The sequence below is a fragment of the Primulina huaijiensis genome, chromosome 12 (assembly GCF_012295235.1).
Source record: "Primulina huaijiensis isolate GDHJ02 chromosome 12, ASM1229523v2, whole genome shotgun sequence".
Taxonomy (NCBI): domain Eukaryota; kingdom Viridiplantae; phylum Streptophyta; class Magnoliopsida; order Lamiales; family Gesneriaceae; genus Primulina; species Primulina huaijiensis.
This window is the reverse complement of record NC_133317.1, coordinates 19,212,680-19,238,448: the sequence shown is the minus strand read 5'-3', so window position 1 is coordinate 19,238,448 and position 25,769 is coordinate 19,212,680. Positions and strand designations below refer to the sequence as shown.

Genomic DNA, 25,769 nt, shown 5'->3' with positions numbered 1-25,769 from the left:
AGTCGCCTGCCACGACTGAACAAGTAGTTCAAGCTGAAACTGAAATGGCTTAGTTGTACTCAGAACCAACTGAAGAAGTGCCAACTGAAAAGCCAACTGAAGTATTAGCTAATAAACCAACTGAAGAGCCCGCCAGCTCAATTGCTGTTCAGATTTCCACTCTTCCTCAAGAACCTTAACAGGAAGTAGTTGAAGAAATTATTCCAGAAATGGGTACATTTTTGACTGAATCAAAAAATATGGTAATCTTTAATGGAGAAGATAATGAGCAAGAACCAGAATCATTTGAAGATCGGTCTCCTCAGATACCAATGGCTATTGATACCATGATAGAAGACATTCAGTCCAACCTTCTCCATTTGATTTCATCTATTTCTGATATCAAGTGAACCCAATTACTACACACATTGAAGATTGATTCTATGAAGGAGAATACAATGAAAAACCTACACTAAGTTACAAAGGATATCACTTCCTTATTTCTCTAACTAGATCAATTAAAGAAAGACCGAGTGACGGTTCAAGCATATTTCCAGACTCAAGACATGTTCAAAAATCGCAATGAATTTTTGGAAACAGTAGTGACAAAGAGAATGGATCTGATGCAAGAACAAATAATGAATGCAATATCTAATGTCACCTCGGATGTACGTGCGTTATCCAGCAAGTTTGATGGGTTTGACAAAAAAAGGGGAAGAAGAAGAACAACAACAGAAGCTATCTAAGAAGAGACCTAGTCAACCGACTGATCAAAGACCAGCTGATAAAAGAGCAAAGAAATGAAGAAGTCCATATCAGTTAGAAGACGGTCTTTATATTCAGTTGAGAGTTTTTGGGAAATTTTCAGTCAGTCAGTAGAAGATTCTTTTATTCAGAAATTCTTTTATTTCTCCGTTCTTTGTACGAATCTGTACATTGAAAAAGTTATCAATAAAAGATTATTTTATCTATAAGAGTTCAGGTTGATCAGTTCATAAATTCTATGTTTTGTCAGACACCTAAAATGTGGAAATTGTTGGAAACTTAATTTCGGAGTTTGACAAATTGAGCATGAAAAGATTGAACAATTGATCAAGAAGACTGAAAGCAACTGAACTAAAGATTCGTAAATTGATAGTTGCTGAACTCAAGATTAATGCGTGTATAATCAAAGGCAATTGAATTAAGCAAAGCTAACTGAACTGTGTAATCAACTGGATGATCAGTTGAGACTGATCAGTTACACAACAATCAGTTAATCTTATCGGCTATGTCAACTGATAAATCAGCTTGACACATTATCAGTTAAGGAACGTAGCTATCAACCGAAAATTGTACAATAGCAGACTGCAACGTGTAATGGGAACGTCGCATTTCAGAAAAGCTACAATGTACGATTGTCAGAAGAATGTTGATGTGGCTATACGACGGATATAAAGATTCAAAATGCATTCATTGTTACCGTTGGAAGCAAACCCTATAAATAGCCGAGAAGATCAACTGAAGCAGGGTAATCAAGTTACGAAGTTGCCCAAGTTATCAAGCAATACAGTCAAGAACTCTGCGTATATTCTTTCAAGTTTAAAAGCTCTCAAAAGCTCACGCTTAGTATACACATTCATAGCTTTCAGGTTATACTTTGAGCTTAAAGCACAAACAATCATTGTTGTATTATTCGATCTTGTAGAGATCAGTTGTGCTAAGAAGTTACACATCAGTTGAGTACTAATAAGCCTTTTTGTTATCGAAATCAATCAGCCGAGGAGCTTTCAGCATCATACAGAGTGATTTTTCCAATAAAGCAGGATTCTGCCTTATAAAAGCATTAAGAAGGCGACGGTGCTTCTCAGCAAACTTTGCAAATGTGACAGATCCATCTAGTCTTCTGCAAGGATCCACACATTTGGCAGATGATGGAACTGAGCTCCCAGGAGACTCTTTCACTTCTCTTGCTGTCACACTGAAATTATCTTGGTGCACAATTGTATTTTTCGACTGTATTTTCTCCCATAGAACAAAAAAACCCTCAATAAACGGCAAGAGTCTCTGACTTCCAGGGGGGATGCAGGTGAAACTTGCATCTGCTCGCCAATGTTAATACTGGAAACTGGAGAATGGGAATTCTGACTTAGCTCTGACTCCACAGCACTGATGCACTCACTTAGCTCTTCCCATAATGATTCCAGTGCGACATTTAACTTTGACATGGTGGTATGCTCTTCCTGCACCTCATCATCCACTCTGTCCTCGTTCAAGTCACTGCCAACTTAAGTAACTGCACTGAGTATCTTAAGCACACGAAGGACTGAAGCCCCAGCCATAGATCCAGAGCTCAATCCCAGCATGTGTGTATCTCTAAGTGTTATAAGTTCATTAACAGATAATCTGCTCAACCTATGGGCTGACTCAGAAAGCTCCGAAACAAAAAATTTGCGATGAGCAACATCAACAAAGGCCAACTTCTTTAGCACCTCGCCAGCCATTGAGTAAACTTTGTCTGAAAGCCTAATGATAAATGTTACAGATTAACATGGTGGCATTACTTTTCTATCAGTCATTCTAAGATGAACAAAATTAGGTCAGAATGCCAGAATGATTTGTAGACATATAGGTCAGAATCTCGAGTACCCGTCGCATTACAATTGGAGGAACACCTTGGAAAAAAAAGGTTATTTTTGTAAGACGAAAATCCAAATCACAAAATATTGGACATCGTCAACAATAAAGATTTACTCATACCATCACGCAATTGAGATCGACCATTAATATCAGACTGACATCCATAAATCATGTGTGCATTTTTTGCAGTCACTCCACCAGCTATACCTACAGACTTAGGATTGATCATATCGAGCAGAAGACAAACCAGAATAGCTCTTGTCTCACTGTGGGTGCATAAGTTTAACAAAAGTCTCTGCAACAGACCTTTCCCAAGAGGCTAAAGGTGACACACAACAATATGTCAGTATCACACATGATCAAAACAACAAAGAGAATACTAAAAAAGCAGCAAATGTCTGTATTCTGGAATCAACGAAATAAGGTATTTTTTAAGTTCAGAGATTCTAAACTACATGTGCCAGTCGTAATAGGCGGATTAATGCTTTCAAGCCTTTAGAGTTCAAAAGTGGTTCTCCATCAAGCTCTTTCAAATTTAAGTTACCTACTGGAGAAGATCCCCCACCAATAGTGACTCCGACACTCCTGTCCATCACTGTCCGCCAATCAAAGCCCAATCCCAATCTATTTCCTCGACTATTGAGCCCCTGGCTATTTCCAAACAAACTGCGAGCATGATAACGATTTAAAGCTCGGTCTCTGAGCATTTGTGCTTCAGCAAGTAATGGAGATGGCAATGCAGATAAAACAGCCTCTGAAGATGTCAAAAGAACCTGATGGATGGAAGAAAAATTAGCAAATTAGGTCAAAGCCAATAGGTCTATGATTTGAAACAACAAACCTCTTCACGTAGATCAGCAGAAAAGGTGGCAATAATTGATGCATTTTCCATATCAACGGGCTGACTATCCGATTGTTGTGCAATTCTTTGGACTCTTTGTTGGGCAAGCACTTCAGCTTGAATATCAAGTGGAAGAGCAGCCAAAAACTCAGGATCTATATCTTCAACAGTAGGAGGTATATAAGTAGGAGTTGGAGCCTGAGCAGGCTGAGCTCGTTGTGAAGCAAGAACCTCTGCACGGAGATCTTTTGGAAGCGCATCCAAAAATGTTGGATCTATACCATTTGAATTTGAAGCCTCGTTATTCAACCTACTTTCATCTGCTTGACCTGAATCCCGAACAATCAAACCACTTTGTTGTAATGATGGCTCCTCTAGATTGATCTCGGACCGTGGTAATTTTTGAATACCCATTTCAACATCATCAATTTCTAGACTTGATGAAGCATGATGATTGCCAAAAACTTGCAAACATGATCCAGAAATCGATGGAGTATGAGAAATGGACTGATTATCTGGAACAAAATACGTATCAGAACCCTCATCTTGAGATGGAATGCCATCCCTTGAAGTCATATCAAAGAGCACTCCATTTTGAGCAATCAAACCTGATGATGTCTCCAATGACTCGCTGCCAAACGCATTTCCTCCCCCCATTTCAATTACATCACTAACAATCAAACTTGGAACATTTTCCTTTGCTTGTTGGCACCCACCAGCTTGTTCAGCGAGGACCTCTGTGATGCCCATCTCAAGCAATCGAGGTTCAACTACTTGATTAACTTGACCATCATTATTGTGACTCCGATCATCATTCTGCAGAGCATCAACAATATCCTCCTGTTGATTGTCAGCAATGATGGAATCTCCCCCCTGTTTATCTCGAACTGCTAGTTTTGTGAAACTTTATCACCATTATCAGCAATAACGTCATTGCTCAATAGAGAAATGAATTTCTCTTCCAGTGCCTGCGCAATTGCAGTGGCTTGTCCACCAGCTTGGGGTTGGCCATCATCAGTCCACCGGCCGTCACTTGGCCCCCTTCAACCCGACACATGGAAGGACTCTAAGCCAGTAGAAAAATCAGCTAGTGGGGGAGGTACAGACCCACCAAGTCGGTCACCAAATATGTTAGGAGAATTTTCATGAGGAAGAATGGAAACATCAAACATATAGAAATGGGCCACATCAAGGTTTTCAGTGCCTTCTGAATCCTGGGAGGTATTTCCACTAGATGCCCATACTGACACTGAATCCCCAGAATGTGATGGCCTCAAAAGGAGAGGATGTTGAAAACCATTCCCTTCTGTAACTGACCTTTCATAGGAAGTTCTATTAGCTTGACGCCGCCGCTCAAAACCAAAAGATCGACGCATTCCAAATAAGTCATCAAAAGTCACACCTTCAAAGGTTTCAGCTACATCGATTAACCCTCCTCCAGTTCCTGTTTGTCCAAGTACTTGCAAATGATCTAAGCCATCAAGGGCTTCCCTCGACCTCACCTCAATCACACGATTTTCATGGAAATCATCTTCTTCATCAACCATATCATCAATATATTCATCTCTGATGCCAGTATCATCACGATCCTCCACATCTGTATCAGCCAGGGTCATCAGACCAGTGCCGTCTTCTGCTATATCTTCATCATCATCATCATCTTCTCCGTCGTCATCATCATCATCCTTACCATCATCACCCATGACATCCTCTTCATCATTCATATCGTGATCTACTCTATTCTCCACAAGGAAAGTCATTTCAATCTGTGTTGTATTGGGTGAGGCACGAGTTTCTTCCATTTCCTCATGCATGTAATCCAACTCAAGTTCCATAGGTGGACTAGCATTTGGAATCTCTTCAGTTCCCATCTCTTGCTCCATGGACAAATTCAAATTTGTAGTTTGATTACCATCATTGTGCGGGATAATTTGGGGATATGCTTCTAAACCAGTATTACTAATGGCCCTATGTTGCTCATTCCCATCCTCGGTGGTTTGCAATTCTTGAGAAGCTGGAATTCCATCATGTTGAGCATCAGACCTTCCACTTGGGCCGATAATTTTTTTCTTATTTAGAACATCAGATTTAAGAACTTGTTCGCTTGCATTAGCAGCCCTTGTCAAGCTTTCCAAAGACTTGAGTATGAGATTCACAACTTTCGACGCATCAGGGTGGTCCAAATCAATAGCTTGAAAAATATCTGATAAGCAATGCACAATACCATCATCTATCATACTTTTCGCAATGTCAGGTGAACACCCAGATCCAGTTAAGTTTCTTGAAGAAGAATTCTTTGATAAAATGGAATACACCAAATCAACAAAAGCAAGGATTTTCTTGTCAGGTAACAGACTGCTACAAAAAGGATTATTCTCAACTTGTGAAAATGATGATAGTGATTTGAAAAGTTCGTTGAACACCCTTCTCCTTCCTTCACTAGAGCGGCCAGCCAAAACAACAAAAAACCATGAAGCTTTTTCAGAAAGTTTGTCTCTCCATTCATCTGAGCCAAAAGATTTATCTATTGAAATGGGAAGAAGACAATGCAGAATATGATGAATTACGCCCCCTTGTCCAAGATAGCCTATATGACCAGACATGCGCAGTTGAGAAATTTCCAAATCTCGTTTCAATATAACTCCTTCAGCATGAACATACATCAGTAAAATGTCGCTCAATAATTTGAGCACCAAAGTCATCTTAGCTATGGATGCCAATTGGTCTGCCAAACCGTCTGATCAAAATTTTAGCGTCTCATCAACCTTTAATCTACCCTTCTTTTTGGTGGTAGTTTCGTCTACCTCCATAGTGTTCAGATGACCTGCGCAACCATCCTCCTCCTTCATAGGTTATGCCAACACAAATTCAAGGAGAAAATCAATCACTTGAGTAAGATTTGCTGAAACTAGAGTACTTACTAAACCCATCATGAGCCTTATTTTCAACAATACGACATTCATTAGTAGATGCTCCAGCTTCAACACCAGATGCTTTTGGCTTTTCTTTCTCTTTATCTTTTGATAACATGATAATGGAACTCCCTCCCAATGACTCCAACTGACAAACGGAAAGTGCCGCTCTCATGAAGACCTCTGGATTTCTAGATATAACCGGTGCCATCGATGTCAAAAATGTTCTCACAGATATGCCCCCAACATGCCGATTTCCACCAATATTTTGGCTTATCTCCAATTCAATGGCTGTTTGCAATGCCTGAGGATCTTCAAGAAGATGTCTGATGATAGCAGAAGCTAAGGTAACATATCTGGGAAAAAAACTACCTCTTGGAATGCCAAAAAGGGCAATCATGCCACCACTTTTGAGAAATTGCAAAGCCAGAACATATGATTTTGTTGGCCGAGCACATAACTGAAGAGCAGCCTGCATTACCATTGGTGGTACATGTCTCTTTATCAGGTCACAAGCAATTACTAGTGCCTTAGAACTCTCCTCCATCATCAAATAACCAGTTGGATTTCCAAGCATATCTTCAAACTCAGATCCATCCAAAGCAGAGTCATTCTTATCTTTAACAATTGGAATTGATTTATTTTTTGTCTCAGAAGATTTATTTTCTGTTGAGTCAGATGATGGACCATTTTGTGCTCCATCAATACCATCACCACATAATTTAGGCCTGGTCTGCGACAGATTATCCAAGATGAGAAGTAACGCACTAATACATTTAGGAACAAGAAGCCCATTTGAAGCCTCATTCTTGCCCATAAAATTCATCAAGATATCAATTACAATTAAGACAATCCCATTCTGCACAGCGATTTCCCGAGCACTTTCATCTTCTGAAATAATCAATGCTAAAGTATGTGAGATCATACCCAGTGGACTGCTATCCTTGGAGAACTCAAGTGGGTATAGCTTTAGTTGTTGAACAAGATAAGAAATAGCTTTCATACGGTCTTCCCCGGTGTTTCGGTTGCAAACAGTAACAAGAAAATCTGTCAGCCGGAAAGCCAATGTATCACTTCCTTGGAACAATTTCATAGTTGTTCAAGGATGTCATCAGCTGGAGGTGCTTTTGCTTGTCCCTCTTCTATTAGAACATGCACAGATTTATCAGCACTATCAATCTTAGGTATTTCTGATGAACTACCAAGAGATAAAGCTAGTGCACGAGCCAACTCATCATCATACTGCACAGGATCTTCCGCATGATTAAACAACCATTCCATTGCCATCTCAACACTATTTGTTTCCACCCTTCTCAGTGCTTCCTCTGCTCGCGCTCTTGAGAAGCCCATCTCAATTATGGTCACAATGATTGCTTCATCAGGAGGAGGAATAAAACATTGGCTCACAGCTCCAGAAAACCCACAACGACTCCGTTTTACATCACTAACACCATTGCACACGTGAATCATAAGTGAAATGATTGAAGTGATGAAACATGGACCAAATTTAGGAAACAATGGATGACACCAAATGGGACGTATCACATCTAAAACTTGGGACTACAACATGCAAATGACTGCTTCTGGGTCCTTTGGAACAGGAAACAACCCCAATGACAAACCAACATCAACAGGTTGCACAAGTATCTGAGAAGCAGAAGTTGAAGATAACAGCAAACCAGAATTAAAAAAATACTCAAGTTCATGACAATGACTCCGTAACGTATCAAGCAGACAAGAGCTTTGAGATGGTTTCCCCCCTCACCAATCTTAACAATATCAGGACCGGAAGCCGAAACAACATAAGAAAGAGTCCAAAGCAACTGACTTGTTGCTTCAAAAGTTGTAAGAAGCTCCTTGAATGTCCCATGGACATAGAAATTATTAATCATAGCATTGTAACAAGTGTGCCGCCGACTATCAAATGTAAGAGCCGCAATGTCAGCCACAACTTTCCCCAGATAGCGACACTTGACTGAAAGTGATATATCATGTCCATTAGAGTTGGAGTAACCCGAGAAACCCAAGGCCTCGAGAAATTTTTTTGCCAAAGCAGTTCCAACACTATTAGCAGCAGAGACCAGGGATGCAGTTTTAGTCCTCCGACGATTTGGGAAAGTAAAACCTTTCACTAGAGCTGTGAATAATGAGCGCATTGTTGAAGCAAGCTTATTGAGGTTTTCAAAAATTAGTATTTCAGGATTTTTTTGCTTCATTTCACAATAAGAAATCTCTGCATTACTTGGTCCAGCTTCATAATCCATTTGGAAAGCTTCCAAACACCTGCCAATCCTGCTACCTCGAAGACGAGCCAAACTATGCCAACTGCGACGATCGGAACCTTCACTTGAACGGACCGTTGGTATAAACTCACGCTCAACTCTCCAATGTGAGTTAGGTGCATTTCTGACAACAGTAGGATTAATGTACCTGATAGATGGAATATTAGCATCATCATCACTCTCCCTTCCAACGACAGTAGACAGTTCCCTATCTGCACTTGTAGGGTCTGGTTCAACATTCCGCTTCTCCTCTACTTTCAACTCACAACACAAAGATACTTGCCAAAGAATTTCACGATAAGCCTTGCCAAGATCCTTAAACACATCAGCATCAGCAAAACCCAATTCAGAGATAATGGTAGTAGTACCTTTTAGCAAAGAATTGCAAAGGTACATGATGCCTTCCAAACTGGAGAGACACCTCAAGATCTTTACTCTTTCAGAAAATTCAATCTGAGCAAGTTGGGATCCCCCCATTGAAGTTAAAAGCTCATTTTTTAACTTCAAATGGTCTCTCATAAATAGACACAGTGCACGAGCAAGTGAGGTAGAACGCTGAGGAGAAAAGTTTTTAAACGCAACCGTGATGCTTTGGCCAAGAGAAGCTGAAAGGGGTATGAGAGGTAAAGTAAACAATTGCAAGACACACTCGATCCCTTTCTTTTCAACAAAAATTCGGCATGTATCAGAATTCTGAAGAACTGATTCGAGAAAATGAGAAGCATTAGAAATACAATCAGGCAAAAATGATTCCATATTCATCGATGAAGCATCCAGAATTAATTCCGATGATCCACTTTCGGGTTTATGTGAATCTCTAACATCTACAAAGGGCAAATATCTATTCTCAGATTCAATGTCCATGGGAACAGGTTCAGAACAGCTTAAAGAATGTGTAGACTGAGAAGCTGCTTCAAGCCCAGATCCAATTTTTGCAATATTGTTCAGTATTTCAATCAGCATATCAACTCATTCGCCACGCAATGAGGAAGCATGGCGCATTAGTTCATCCAAACCACTAGATAACGAGCCAAGAGTATCAGCAGCAAGGGCTCGTAGGTATGTTTTGGATGTAAAAACTTTTACAAAGCACCTCAAAGCATTACATTCTTTCTCAGCCTGAAGACCATTTTTGTTCAAACAAAGAGCATCAAGACATTGTGGTATACAAGTAATCGCCTCAACAGAACAAAGAACACAATCCATAATAGCATCTATAAAAGCGGAAGGAAGACCTGCTCCATCTAAGACAGAGATACAAGTAGGATCTTTGTGAATTAAATCACTCATGAGAGTAGCTGCCAATGAAAATACACCACCACCAAAGTCTTTTGCTCTTTTAAATATTATGCATATACAACGTGGCAACAGGCTCTCTTCGGAGCCATACACGTGAGTTTTTGTCCCAGGTGCATAAGTACCAAGAGATATAGCACGCAATAAGGCTTTCATCAACAACCGACGGTGATATGAAACCAAAGCTTCAGAAAAAAGAGGTAGCGAACTATCAAGATCAGCAAAAGTATATGTCATAATTTGTGAACCACCACGGCCAGCACAGTCAAGGTCAACAGAAATGTTATGTTGCTTTGAACCATTTTCAATATAAGATACTTCTACCATCAGGCGAGTCTTTGTGTCATCCAAACCTCCCAAATCTCGAAAAAGAGCAGCAGCAGGGTTGTTGTAATCCATAAATGCTTCTAGAACATGCACAGCTGTGCTAACCAAATGCAAGTGCTGAGGATTCACATCTTTTTCAGTACAGGTAAAAGAGTCAGCATAAATCCCGCTTCACGCATGGCTGAGCAACCTGATGAAGATGATACTAACATCATAATAAGAGATAACAGACACTCCGCAAAAACAATAGAACACTTTGATGGATTGTTCACAACAGAATCAACAGCTTTCAGCATAAGGCTAGATAGAATACCACGGTGCCCTCCCTCCCCAATGTGACAACAGACAATATTGTCGGCTGACGAGACCTATCTTGACAAAGGGCAACCATAGAAAGAATGCATAAAATCCGAATTTTTCCAGGTATTGCATCTTCATAGCTCAACAAGGTAACCAATTTGTTGATGAACTCTGGCTCAGTGTTCAAGTAAGAAATCAGGTCATCAGTATCACTGCAGGCTTGAACAAGAACTATAAAATCATAGAGGCGGATGCATGTGAAATGATGGCGTTTAACTACTGAGATAAAGGCCCTAGCAAAACGCAATCTTGTCAGAAGAGAAAACCTCAAATCATGCGGAACTTTATACTGTACGACTAACTTATTAAGAAGTTCAAGGTCGGACTCCTTCATAGTGTCAACTTCATATATGTGTATGACTTGTAAACCTCTGGTCGTTTGCTTAGAAGAAGTGGATTCATTAGCAGTTTTGCTCACAGCATAAAACTGAAAATGCAGAGAGCAACCCAACTCAAAAGCAATTGGGTCCAATCCATTTTGTAAAGCACATGAAATCAATCCAAAATCATCTTCCCTCCCCCCTCCCCCCCCAATCCTTGGGCAAAAGCAAATAATCTTGAGCATATAGAAGCATCTATTAAATTGTATTTTACATTAGATTTCTTCAAAAAAACAGCCAAAGTTTGTAGAGAAGCCTCCACAACATCCGAATCAGTGGAAGAAAGCAAAGACGATAAGTGATGCTGCACAGCCATTAAAAAAATTTGATCAAGATGACATAATTGAAACACATAAAGCAAGCAATGAAGTGCGAGTCTATGGCAAAAATGACAATACATATAAACTAGGGCAACAACAGCGAAATTAAAATATGTAAGAACTTTATCTAGAGGCAGAATTATATTTATAGTGTTTGGTTTTCTTGAATGCAAGAAGCTTAAAAGATTGCGATCTCAGATATTAAAGAACACTGGCAATAGATATGTATCCCCACCATCTAAAATCAATCCCCCCCTCCTTCTTTGATCTATCGAACAACTACCTCCCTCCTCTCTCACTCATCCTACCTTGCAAATCAACCACCTTCCAACTTTCCCACCATCAAAGGCAAAATCAACAAAAACTGACCACCTAGACGACTATTAGTTTTTTCCCTCATTAATTACCAACAATATGCACTTAGTATGATTTTTTAACATCGTAAAAGCGATTGAGTGGATACAAAACATCATGGGCATATTAGATTTTAAAAAATGAACTGATTAGACTTTGGTTTCTGGTTGAGAAATCCCTAGTCTGGAGTAAGCGTTACCCATTACAAAAGTTAATAGCAACTTCTATCAAGTGCAATGACAAACATATGGGCTAACACCGAGGAGTTTTTAGCTTTATCCTATTTAGATAACCGCATAAATCATTAAATTAAGCTTCTCAGAAATAACTATCCATGTGGCCGAATGAGGGTAAAGAAAGTAACCTCATAAGAGCTGTAAAAATGTTTATTGGTGCAATTTTCTAATATTATCCTTATGACACGAAGAATGTGTAGAACAGCTTCCCTTGGGAAACGTAGATCAGATTTTAAAGAGTTGTCCCCAAGCTGCAAATCCTTCCTTGGCTTGATGTATTTCTCAAAATAGGTATCGAAATGATTAAACAAGTCAACCCAGTGATGAAAATCTCCCTGGAATTACAAGTATCATTATTATCAAAGCAGGAGGAATGAATTTGCATAGTTTGCCGGATTTAAATATGCACCTTGTCAAACACCCAAAAGAAACTTTTCAGAGAATCTTCTATATTCTCTGGCGGTGTAGCGGTAACATTGTTGATAAAGGTTTTAATCTTACAAGGCTGCATAAAAAAAAACAGGCAAGAATATCAATTATCCCAAAAATAGTAAAAAATATAAAAACAAATCGAGAAAGGGACAAAGAAAAACACAAAAGAAAGTAGAAGATCACTAACCAAATAATTTTTGAAAAAAAATCATATGGATTAGAGAAGAATTTAGAGCTCAAAGATAAGCAGCTAAAAAAAACAGAAATATAGGTGTTATTTTCTCTAACGACGATTCTCTGGCGCACTGTGTAAACTATTCATAACAGATTAACCCTTGTGAGTAGCAATCCATTATTACATTATTATCACAGGAAACAGGTATGTTGATGTAATCAAAAGAAAGTTTTGCGACACGCAAAAGATTGACCTTTTAGATGAATTTACATTAAAACAAGACATTCCCCGCTAACTAGAACTTCTCAAGCAATGCATTACCATGTTATCGAAACAAGTTCAGCAAGAAAAATCAACCATTAAGGAAACTTCGCCCGGAAGAAATTCAATCAAGCAGACACATCAAAGATGAGCAAGAAAATAATTCCACCGAGCACTTCAAGTGCCCTCCTTCGCTTCAACTTCATCTCTTGCTATCAATCAAACGTGCCCATTACCCACTTCAAGGGTTAATCGACCACAAACTAATGAATCAATCGATTCAATAACAAATCAGGACACAGAACACGAAAGAACACGGGAATTGATGCTTTTGAAGAGGGTGGAAAAATATTATGGGATTGAAAAAATTAGAGAAAATCCGAATCAAATACAGAAAACTACTCTGTGTGTGAATCAATTACAGGGTTTTCGGAACAAGGGTTTTTGTATGCGATTTTGATCGCATAGGATTTTCGTGAGGTGGTGGAAAGAAAAGGGAATTTTTCCCATAAAAATAAATAAAATAATAATAATGGAAATGCATTTGACATCAATTGCTAATTTTATTGTAATTATTTATTGAGGGATTTTTTTAAAAAAAAAATATGAGCAAAAACTTGTGTGAGACAGTCTCACGGATCGTATTTTATAAGACGGATCTCTTATTTGGGTTATCAATGAAAAAGTATTACTTTTTATGCTAAGAGTATTACTTTTTATTGTGAATATCGATAGGATTGACCATCTTACAGATAAAGATTCGTGAGACCGTCTCACAAGAGACATACTCAAAAATATGATAATCAAATTTGGTCTTAAATATCAAATCAAGGGTTAATTTCCAAATATATTCTTACTTTCCTATTTCTTTTTCTTCCAAATTTTCAATTTTAACACTCATTACAATCCGATTTAACCCTAACACAGCTAACTAAATGAAATGTCTGTCCTTTTTATTGCTTTAAAAGTGCTAAAAATTTTTTTTTTCCGTCCATCCCATGAAAATATTCTTTTATAAAATATTTTACGCTTTAAAATGAAACATCAACCAACTAGGATTTTTAGAAATCAATGAAATAGTCATAAAAATGAAATTGTCAATTTGTTTTACCAAACCTAAAAACAATAGTTTGAAAGGTAAAGCACATACTAAACCTCTCAAATATAAATAAATTGTCTTAAAAATCTTTAACCATAAATCATGAGTCAAAAGTCATAATGCGGAATAAAAGAAACGCTGGTCTTCGGGTTGTGTGCGCCTTCAGTCCAGTCAGATCATCCGTCAAGACCTCCCTCAAACTCACCTGCATCCATCACACCTAGTGAGTCTAAAGACTCAACACACCATAATCTTGATAACAAATAATAAGTATAAAACCACATGCAAGAGTGAAAATACTTGTAAGTAAAAATACATTTCACGATATGCAAAAATAACCATGATCTTTTTCCTTATCATGACAAAAATCTTTTTAACATGATCATAAACATTTTTCCTTTTCCATTTCCTTTTCCTTTGTTGAATTCAGATCGATAATTGTGACTTTCCTGATCATGATTGTGAAGGTCGATGGATCCATCTACATATAACCACAGTACTGGGCGGCGGGGGACACCAGCAACACTCTCACTGGTCAACTGGGCCCTGGCCTATCATGATTCGAATAGAAATACGATCGTCGGGGCTCCCTCTGGGGCCTTTTCCCCTCACGATATTCCCATTCTTCCGTTACCACATAACCGTTACCACATATTCGCAATGATGGAAACACGATCGTCGGGCTCCCACTGGGACCATAACCCTCACGACGTCGCCAACATTAACGAATTAGTCACAATCACTTCACATCCTTCAACATTTTTCATTCACATCACTTTAGAAAAATCCTGAATAATATTTACATTTTCCATTTTGAAACCAAGCATGCAACATGTATTTTAAATGTCTTCCTTAAATCATAAAAATCAAATAGACATTTAAAAATCATCATTTAATCATGAACATTTCATAATCAATTAAAAATAATCATAATATCATAAAAATAGCATTTAGGGCACTGCCATGACCTTTACTAATTTCTCGGTGCAAAAAGACCGTTTTACCCCTGGACTCGACTTTTTAAGTTTTCGACTTTTTTCTTGATTTCATGACTCTAACATGCCCCAAATAATTATTTAAGCCTACAAGAATTTTCTCATATTTTTATTTAGCTTAATTCGATGACTTTTAAATTTATCTTTAAATATAACGTTTTAATGCGTTTTAATCCCGAATTAAACCAAACTTTCATATAAAATTCCCAAATTAAAAACTTAGACTTATAATAATTATTTAAGCTTAAACCTAATTTTTCATAATTTTATAAAGCCTAAAACTAGGCTTTTCAATTAACTCGTTAATTGACGTTTCGTGCGGCGATTAAATTCCGAATAAATCCAAAACTCAATATTTTGATCCCAAATTTTAAATATAACATTTTTAGTATTTATTCTACCCTTCCAAGTCATGAGCCACACCCGTGGACCCTTAGATTCAATTTTTGCTCTTAAATTCGAAGTATTGACACCCTAGTGAACCCATCGAGCCATCTCTCAATTTACTCGAGCCACGCCCGAGCTACCTCGAGCCAAAACCTAGCCAACCCATCTAGGGACCCTATTGTGCAAGCCCAAGCCCATAAACCAGCCTTGGCCGGACCCAAAACCTTCTAAAACGTGACCCAACATTCTGCATACATGTGTGTGTGTCACCTTGCACTTCTAGGACTCCTAACTCAACTAGGACCCTTCCAGCTAGTTAACCATCGAGCCCACCTCACCCTAGACATCCATGGACCATGCCCAGACTCGACCCAACCAGCCCCGAGCCCCTGAACCCACGCAGCAGCCAGGCGCACAACACCAGTNACTCACCCCCATGAATCGATTATTTCTTCCACCGAACACACATGCTACCATAATAAACAATTGGTTTCCAGCTTTGTGTTCTATTAAATTTGCAACGTTTTGGTGGGTTTTAGGAATCTTGAAATCATGCAAAAACATCCCTCAAACATATCCTAATCATGGCAGCCCCTTTAGATCATATTAAACATGATTTTGGATGCAATTACAAGCTTTAAAATTAACATATGCCACAAAAACAAATTTGTATTATGATGCACTTGTTTTTCATGCAAAAACACAATTAAATAAATACTATGGTGTGAAAGATGAGAAAAAGAAGAATTATGGCGTGCCTTCGCGTGTTATACGCTCGAATAATCGTTGACGTCGAAGAACGGATCGAAACCTTAGCTTTTGTTCTCTTGAAACCCTTCGAAAATCCTCTTCCAATATGTGTGTATGTGTGTCGTGAGTATATGGGGTGGGGGAAAGAGTTTTTGTTTTGCAAAAGAGGGTGGCGTGAGTTTTTGTGTGTATGGAATAGGGTTTGTGTGATTTATTTAATGTAAACTCTAATTAAATCATTAATTAATCTCTAGGCCTATCAAGCCAATTAATTTAAGCACATTATAAGTAATAATTAGAACTTAATAAAATCATAAAAATGGTCTTGGTAAAATAAGTTCGTGAATTAAATGGCCGGGTTGCTTAAAAGCTCGTATTTTAGTTGAAAATCCAACACCGATAAAAATTACGTCCCGGAGTATAAAATCACCTCAAAACCCTATTATATTCAAAAGTTCTAAAAAGCATCACCCATATTTTAAATAATCAAAAATAATCATTTAATAAAAATATTTTACATTTTAGCCATCGGTCCCCGTTCCTCGATCGTCACTTGAATATTCCTAAAAATACCAATTTAATGCATGATGACAATAAAATCTCAAATAGAATATAAACAATTATGTCATATAATTAATTAGCAACTAAAATGAATTAATTACTCATTTTTCATAATTTCCTAGATTTGCATGTCGTTGGAGCACGTCGTCTTAAATTTGGACCTTACAATTCCTCCCCCCTTAAATGAAATTTCGTCCTCGAAATTAGAACTTACCGAATAGATCTGGATAGCGGCTCTTCAAGTCTCTCTCGGTTTCCCAAGTAGCTTCCTCTTCCGAATGATTCAGCCACTTGACCTTGACCATTGGAATGACTCTGTTCCGCAATCGCCTTTCTTGCCTTGCTAAGATCTGGACTGGTCTTTCTTCATACGTCATATTTGAAGTTAGTTGGAGAGGCTCATAATTAAGTACATGCGACGGATTCGACATGTATTTCCGCAGCATTGAAATATGGAACACATTGTGAACTCCTGAAAGCGCTGGTGGCAAAGCCACTCTATACGCTAGTGTCCCAATCCTTTCCAAAATCTCAAACGGACCTATAAATCTTGGACTAAGCTTGCCTTTCTTGCCAAAGCGCATAACACCCTTCATAGGTGCTATTTTCACAAATACATGGTCGCCCACTGCAAACTCCAAGTCCCTTCGTCGTTCGACTGCATAACTCTTTTGTCGGCTTTGCGCCGTCTTCATTCTATCGCGGATTTTGACTATAAGCTCGGTAGTCTCTTCAATCACATCTGGACCGATCTCTCTTCTTTCAGCCACTTCGTCCCAATGTATAGGAGATCTACATTTTCTTCCATAAAGTGCCTCAAAAGGAGCCATCCCGATTGATGATTGATAGCTATTATTGTAGGTGAACTCCACTAGAGGTAATTTTGGTTCCCAACTGCCTTGGAAATCAATAACACATGCTCGAAGTAGATCTTCCAAAATCTGTATAACTCTTTCTGACTGTCCATCGGTCTGAGGATGAAATGCTGTACTGAATAATAACTTGGTCCCCATCGCTGCATGTAGACTTTTCCAGAAAGATGACGTGAATCTCGGATCTCTATCAGAAACAATGGATACAGGAATCCCATGCAAACGAACTATCTCTCGAATATACAACTCGGCGTACTGAATCATGGTGAAGGTCGTCTTGATAGGTAGAAAGTGCGCTGATTTAGTAAGACGATCAACTATCACCCATATAGCATTAAATCCCTTAATTGTCTTTGGCAAACCCACGACGAAGTCCATGGTGACATTTTCCCATTTCCACTCGGGAATAGGGAGTGGCTTCAATTTCCCTGCTGGTCTTTGATGCTCGGCTTTAACTTGTTGGCAAGTCAAACACTCGGATACAAACTTCAGAATGTCCCTCTTCATGCCTGGCCACCAATATAACGACTGCAGATCTCTATACATTTTTGTGCTGCCCGGGTGAATGGAATATGGTGAGTCATGGGCTTCCTTCATAATAAGATTTCTCAAGGAGTCGTCACTAGGAACCCATACACTGTCTCGATAACGGACCAAGACGTCCAATACTGAATATAAATTCTGGCCCTTGGCTTCGTCTCTAGCTCTCCACTTTTGCAACTGCTCATCAGTAGACTGCCCGTCGCGAATTCTGTCTCTCAAAGTAGGCTGTACTGTTAATGTGGCAAGATTAGGGGCCTCGCCCCTAGCATACACTGTAAGCTCAAACCGCTGTATCTCGGACTGCAACGGTCTTTGGAGTGATAAATGTGTGATAACTGCTGCTTTTCTACTCAATGCGTCTGCCACTACATTAGCTTTCCCCGGATGGTAGCTAATGTCACAATCATAGTCCTTTACCAATTAGAGCCATCTGCGCTGTCTCATATTCAACTCCTTTTGGGTGAAGAAGTATTTCAAACTCTTATGATCGGTGAATATCTTACATTTCTCCCCATAAAGGTAGTGTCTCCAAATTTTTAGTGCAAAGACTACTGCTGCAAGCTCAAGATCGTGCGTAGGGTAGTTTTTCTCGTGAATCTTCAACTGTCTCGACGCATAGGCTATAACTCGGTCATTTTGCATCAGAACTGCGCCCACACCAAGTTTAGAAGCGTCGGTATAAAGAACATACTCCCCTTGCCCCGATGTCATAGATAGCACTGGTGCTGAAATCAAGGCTTGCTTTAACTTCTCAAAACTGTCTTGACACTCGGGTCCCCAAATGAATTTCGCATTCTTCTTAGTCAAAGATGTCAATGGTACTCCAATGGATGAGAATCCCTTGATGAATTTGCGATAATAGCCTGCAAGTCCCAAGAAACTGCGAATCTCGGTGACACTCTTCGGTACTGGCCATTCTTTCACTGCCTCGACTTTGCTTGGATCAACTTCAACGCCATTACTAGAAATGATGTGGCCTAAGAATGCCACTCTATCGAGCCAAAACTCGCACTTGCTGAATTTTGCATATAGCTTCCTGTCTTGTAGTACTTGCAATGCTGTCCTCAAATGACGACTATGCTCCTCTTTGGTCTTCGAATAAATCAATATGTCATCGATGAAGACTATAATAAACTGATCCAGATACGGCTGAAATACGAGATTCATGAGATCCATGAAGATCGCTGGTGCATTAGTCAGACCGAATGGCATGACCATAAACTCATAGTGCCCATATCTAGTACGGAATGTTGTCTTGTGCACATCAGACTCTTTCACTTTTAATTGATGATATCCAGATCGCAAATCAATCTTTGAAAATACCGCGGCTCCTTGCAACTGATCAAATAAATCTTCAATTCTTGGCAGTGGATATTTGTTTTTGATAGTGACCTTGTTAAGTTCCCGATAATCGATGCAAAGACGTATACTACCATCTTTCTTCTTCACAAATAATACCGGTGCGCCCCATGGGGAATAACTAGGGCGACTGAAACCCTTGTCTCGCAATTCTTGGATTTGATCTTTCAATTCTTTCATTTCAGCGGGTGCTAGTCGATAAGGTGCTTTAGATATAGGAATGGTGCCCGGCATAATATCAATAGAGAATTCCACTTCACGATCAGGTGGAATACCAGAAACGTCCTCGGGAAAGGCGCTAGGAAAATCTCTCACAATGTCAACATCTTCTAATTTCTGACTGATAGATTCCTGTGCAGTAGTGACACAGGCTAAATAAGCTTGGCATCCACGTTTAATAAGCTTCCTCGCACATAGACAAGAGATAATGTGCGGCATTTGCTTGTTTCTCGCCGCCTCGAAGACAAAAGATTTACCACTAAGTGGCCTAATAGATACCGATCGCTAACGAAAATCAATCGAAGCTCCATTCGCTGATAACCAATCCATCCCAAGTATAATATCAAATTCGGGCATAGGAAGGACAATAAGATCTGCCCGGACAACATCCTTGAATAAACGAAGCTCCAGATTCTTGACAATCTTGGACGTGAGCATTTGATCACTGGAAGGAATAGAAACTTTGAAACCCAAACCCATATCTTGAGGAGTAATATTCAGTCTTTCGGTGAAGGTTTCGGATATGAAAGAATGTGTAGCTCCTGAATCTAGCAATGCATAGGTAGCTACTCCTTGAATAATAATCCTCCCTGCGGTGAAAGTTGTCTTTTAAATCTTTTCGTGTTGAAGCTTAAAGATTTATTATCATTAATTTCCCAAAGGTATAAGAAGATTACGCGTTGAACTCAAGAATTTATGGAAAAATTGCATTTTAGCCCTTCAATTTTTGAACTTTGCATTTTAGTCCCCAAATTTTTTTTTTTGAATCATTGCAATGTAGTCCTTATATTATTGCAAAAATTCTGATTTAGTCCTTTATGTTTCGAGAATTGCCTTTTGATCCTTAAGATTTCAGAAATTACACTTAGGTTCCTTAATATTCAAAAATTGTAAGTTAGACCTCAAAGTCTCGAATTTGCATAGTTAACCCCTAAATTCGAAATCCCCCTTAATTATGATTTTCTTTAATTTTGGCCCTAAACTTTTTATTTGGAATTGATTCATCCTTCACATAAAATAAGGCATAATATTCAAATCATTTTCCATGGTTTCTAAAATCATAACTTAAGTCTAACTAAGGTAGATCATGCAATCTAATTTTTTTCTAGGTTAAATCTTGTTCCAAAATAAATTTAATAACCAATTTAACATTTCATGCAATAGTAAACAATATAAAAATGTTAAATGACTAGGTTACCCGTGATGAGTGTAGTGTCTTCCTCTTCCTCAGCTTCCTCGGCATTCATAACATAAGCTCGTGCCGTGGTAGCCGCTTTCCTCTTTGGGCAATCTATAGCTTTGTGACCAGTCTCCTTGAAGTAGAAACATTTAAATGATCCCAACTCGCACTTGCCAAGATGTAGACGGTTGCACTCTTTGCATGGTTGCCTTTCAGCAGGCTTTGGTGCACCAGGATTTTGTGGCTTTGGTGGCGGTGGCTTCTTGACTGGACCTTGGGGCTTTGGAGGCCCTTGCGGTCTAGGAGGACCCGTGTATGGCTTCTTGTTAGACTGATTATTACTTTGGTGTAGTTGCCTCTTGCGCTGTAGCTCAAAGTCAATGTCCTTTAAGGATTGCTCAGCCTGATATGCATAGGTAACTGCTGTAGCATAATCCACAGGACGCATCATCATCACCTTATCTCGAATGGTAGGTCGAAGTCCATCCATGAAATGTCTCAGCTTTTCTTCTGCATCCCTGGCAATAAAGGGTACAAAGTGACAACCCCTATCAAACTTCTTTACAAAATCAGCAACAGATATGTCTCCCTGACGGAGCGTCATAAATTCCCTCTTTATTCGTCCTCTGGCATCAGCAGTAAAGTATTTCTCATAAAATTTTGTCTTGAATTGAGCCCAAGTGAGTGTAGCAAGGTCTACACCATGTTCGGCTCCCTCCCACCATAAGGAAGCGTCATCCCTGAATAGATAAGTAGTACACCTCACACGATCCGCATATTTCATATCCAGGTAACGAAAATGTACCTCAAGTGAACGGATCCGGCTCTCAGCAGCAAAAGGGTCGGTGGTGCCAGAAAATTCCTTCGGCCCTAGCCTCCGGAACTGATCATAAATGTCGTGTTGTGGCCTAGGTGGCTGCTGTAGGTATTGCTGCTGCATCTGTTGCAGCTGCTGCTGTAACTGTTGCTGCTGTAATTGCTACTGCTGTAACTGTTGCTCGAAGAGACGAGCCATCCCCTCTAATGCACGAGTAGCAGGATCCCCTGGTGGTGGTGGTGGTGGTGGTACGTTTCCTTGTTAATTCACGCTGTTCTCTGCTTGGTTTCCATTAACGGGGGCACGTCTAGGAGGCATTTTATCTGAACGTTTTCCAAATTCTTAACGTAACCAACATGCATTTAAATCTAAGTTTTCTAATCATGTGACATAGCCTATCCCATTTAACAATTTAAGCATGCAAATATAAATAATCAAGAAGCTAATAAACATGTAACGTAAACATAATATTCATATCGTCATGCAGGTATTAACATATTAAATCACATAAAGCATGTAAAACTTACAACTTGAGGCTCGACGACTGATCTTTTCGGCACTGATGGTGGCACAACCCTTTACAGGACCTTTGCTCTGATACCAACTGAAACGTCTGTCCTTTTTATTGCTTTAAAAGTGCTAAAAAGCATCACCCATATTTTAAATAATCAAAAATAATCATTTAATAAAAATATTTTACATTTTAGCCATCGGTCCCCGTTCCTCGATCGTCACTTGAATATTCCTAAAAATACCAATTTAATGCATGATGACAATAAAATCTCAAATAGAATATAAACAATTATGTCATATAATTAATTAGCAACTAAAATGAATTAATTACTCATTTTTCATAATTTCCTAGATTCGCATGCCGTTGGAGCACGTCGTCTTAAATTTGGACCTTACACTAAACATCACATATAATCAGTGAGTTTGACCACAAAGAATGAGATTTCCACATATTTATCTTTCCCCGGGAAATTTGTTGTTCGTTGTGTAATATAATATCATATATGAGACGTTAATTTTAATTTATATCTCAAGTTCGAAAATCACTTATTATAAATACTAGTACTCGGTTGCACGCGTTGCATATTTATAACGAAAAACAAGAAAGAATAAAATAAATTATAAAATAAAAAATACAAAAATGACGTTTTTGTAAATAAATATCCACCAAATGGCAAAAAATAATAAAATGTGGCATTTCGTAATTAAATAGATATCAAACGACAAAAAAAATAGTCATGACATTTCTTTAATTAAATAGTCATCAAAAGACAAAAAAAATATTGAAATGTTTGAAATTACCAATTTGTCTAATAGTTTTAGTCGTGATTGAAAGTGTAGCACTGAATTTGATTAGTTTTCTGAATGAAATTAGATTTGTGTAGAATTTTTTTCTTCCCTATCTTTTTGACTCATAATGAATATTGATTTGGCAAAAAAAAAAAGAAAATAAACTTGCAATAACTTCTCATATTCAAATTTAACTTTCTCCTCATTCCTCATCCTTTCAAATCTTTGTTTGAGCTCCCCAATTTTTTAAGATTTCAAAAAATATCATCCGTCTTCATAATTATGGTACGTAGTATTGTTTTATCAATCGAACCTATTTTTAAAGGCATATGGCCTAATGACATGCAGTTACGCAAAGTTTTCAGCCTATATACCATGTTCAAATGATCAAATTTTTTTATTGGCCTATCATGCTTCCGTATAATAAATTGAACTGTTCACCTCTTTGACCGGAGCATCGTCGGGTCATATCCATCATATTTTACAAACTACTCCTCACAGCCTAACCATGCAGTCGCAATAGATGGTTCCTGACGTAGATTCTTTTGACAACACCTAGAACAACCATGTTTCATTTCCTACCTCAAGGTGTATACTAAAGTAGTTCAATTTAAAAATAATACATGAGAGGGACGATAAACCTTGATCTTTTTACTCAAACATACAAATTATTATTATATAATAACCTCCTGTATAAGAAGAAGAACTTTCTTAGCTACCTATAGTAGCCGGAGTTAAAACACACATAAACTAGTAAGATAAAATATTACGATTTATTCGAAAGCAGACTGCAACTTGTAATGGGAACGCCGCATTTCAGCAATGATACAGTGTACTACTGTCAGAAGAATGTCGACGTGGCAAACAATAAATATAAAGATTCAAGTCGCATTCATTGTTACCGTTGGAAGCAAAGCTTATAAATAGCCGAGAAGAGCAGCGGAGAAAACACAGATACATAACTGTTCAATCAACCAAGCTGTTATTCTGCTGAAATCTCTTCACAAGCTTTCTGTTCATATTCAAAAGATTTCAACGCTCACACTTAGCATATACATTCATAGCATTCAAGGCTATAATTCGAGCTTACAAGCACAAACACTTACTGTTGTATTATTCGATCTTTTAGAGATCAGTTGTGCTAAGTAGTTTCAGTTCAGTCGAGTACTGTAAACTGTATCGAAACTAAGAGTTTAAATTTGGCATTGTTAAGTCCAAAACTGAAGTGGGTCTGTACAAGTCTTTGTGTTGATCAAAGCATTTTAGTGAATATCCTATCTTCTAGATAGAAGGGGTGACATAAGAGTGATTGAAATATCTGAACATTCATAAATCTTTTGTCTCTTAATTTCAGTTTTATTCTATCTGTCAGTCAGTTTATTTCGGCACTTTCATTAGTTAACTGATCGACTTTGACAAACAAGATTCTCGTGCTCAGTTTATCACTAAACTGACTCATTATTCGAAAAGGATGTAAAATTATCAAGTGTTTATTCAACCCCCTTCTAAACACTTTTTCACCTCCCAACCGATCTTATCAGAGTTGTTACCTCAAATTCACTAGATTGTATAATCAATTTCCATTTTCATAATCTCGATTCTCAACAAATCACCACTAGGCACCCATAAACTGCCTCTATATTTGACAATGCCGTTCTCCACCGAATACAAAGTACCGCTCTTCGATTCGTCCCTCGTATTCTACTTCTGCAACTGCTCATCGGTAGACTACTCAGTACGAATGCAGTCTCTCAAAGTGGACTACACTGTCAAGGTAGATAATCTCGGGGCATGGCCACTTTCATAAATCTCAAGGTCAAACCTCTGAATCTCTGTCTGGAGATGTTTATATACTGCTAGATGGCCTACTATTGTTGTCTTTTTGCTCAATGAATCGACCACCACGTTAGCTTTTCCCGGGTGAATGCTAATGTCACATTCATAGTCCTTAACCAACTTCAATTATCGCCTCTGCCTCATGTTCAGTTCTTTCCGAGTAAAGAAATACTTGAGGTTCTTGTTATCGGTGAAAATATTGCATTTCTCACCATACAAGTAATGTCTCGAAATCTTAGGTGCAAAATCAACTGCAATTAATTCAAGGTCGTGCGTCGGATAGTTCTTCTCATTATTTTTCAACTGTCTGGATGCATAGGCGATCACCCTATCATTCATCAGTGTATAGCACATAATCCCCTTACCCGGAGGGCATCGCTAGAACTGGTGCTGCAGTAAGTGCTTGCTTCAACTTCTCGAAACTGCTCTGACATTCGGCACTTCATACAAACTTGACATTTTTCTTTGTCAGACTGTTAAGAACACTGCAATAGACTAAAATCTCTTGATAAACTTGCGATAATAACCAGCCAGGCCTAAGAAACTGCGAATCTCGAATACATTACTAGGTACTGACCACTCCTTCATAGCTTCGACCTTAGATGATTCGACCTCTACTCCATCTCTTGAAATAATGTGGCCTAAGAACGCCACCTTCTCTAACAAGAACTCACACTTGCTTAACTTTACAAATAGCTTTTGATCACGAAGCACCTGCAGTGCTGTCCTCAGATGATGATTGTGCTCCTTTCGAATTCTCGAATAGATCAGAATGTCGTCAATGAACAAGGTAATAAACTGATCCAAATACGGCTGAAATATGTGATTCATGAGATCCATGAAGATCGCTGGGGCGTTTGTTAACCCAAATGGCATCACAAGAAATTTGTATTGCCCATAACGAGTTCTGAAGGCCGTCTTATGAACACCTGCGTCTTTGACTTTCAACTGATAATAATCGGAACGAAGGTTTATCTTCGAGAACACCGAAGCTCCCTGCAACTGATCAAATAGGTCTTCAATCCTCGGCAACGGATACTTGATTTTCATAGTCACTCTATTCAACTCTCGGTAA

General features: G+C 38.6%; 2 pseudogenes; both read right to left on the bottom strand.

Annotated features, from left to right (window-relative positions):
• Positions 1-1,704: 1,704 nt before the first annotated feature.
• Positions 1,705-2,501, bottom strand: LOC140989467 (E3 ubiquitin-protein ligase UPL1-like; annotated as a pseudogene).
• A 52-nt stretch (positions 2,502-2,553) lies between these two features.
• LOC140989466 (E3 ubiquitin-protein ligase UPL1-like) lies at positions 2,554-13,297 on the bottom strand (annotated as a pseudogene).
• Positions 13,298-25,769: the final 12,472 nt, after the last annotated feature.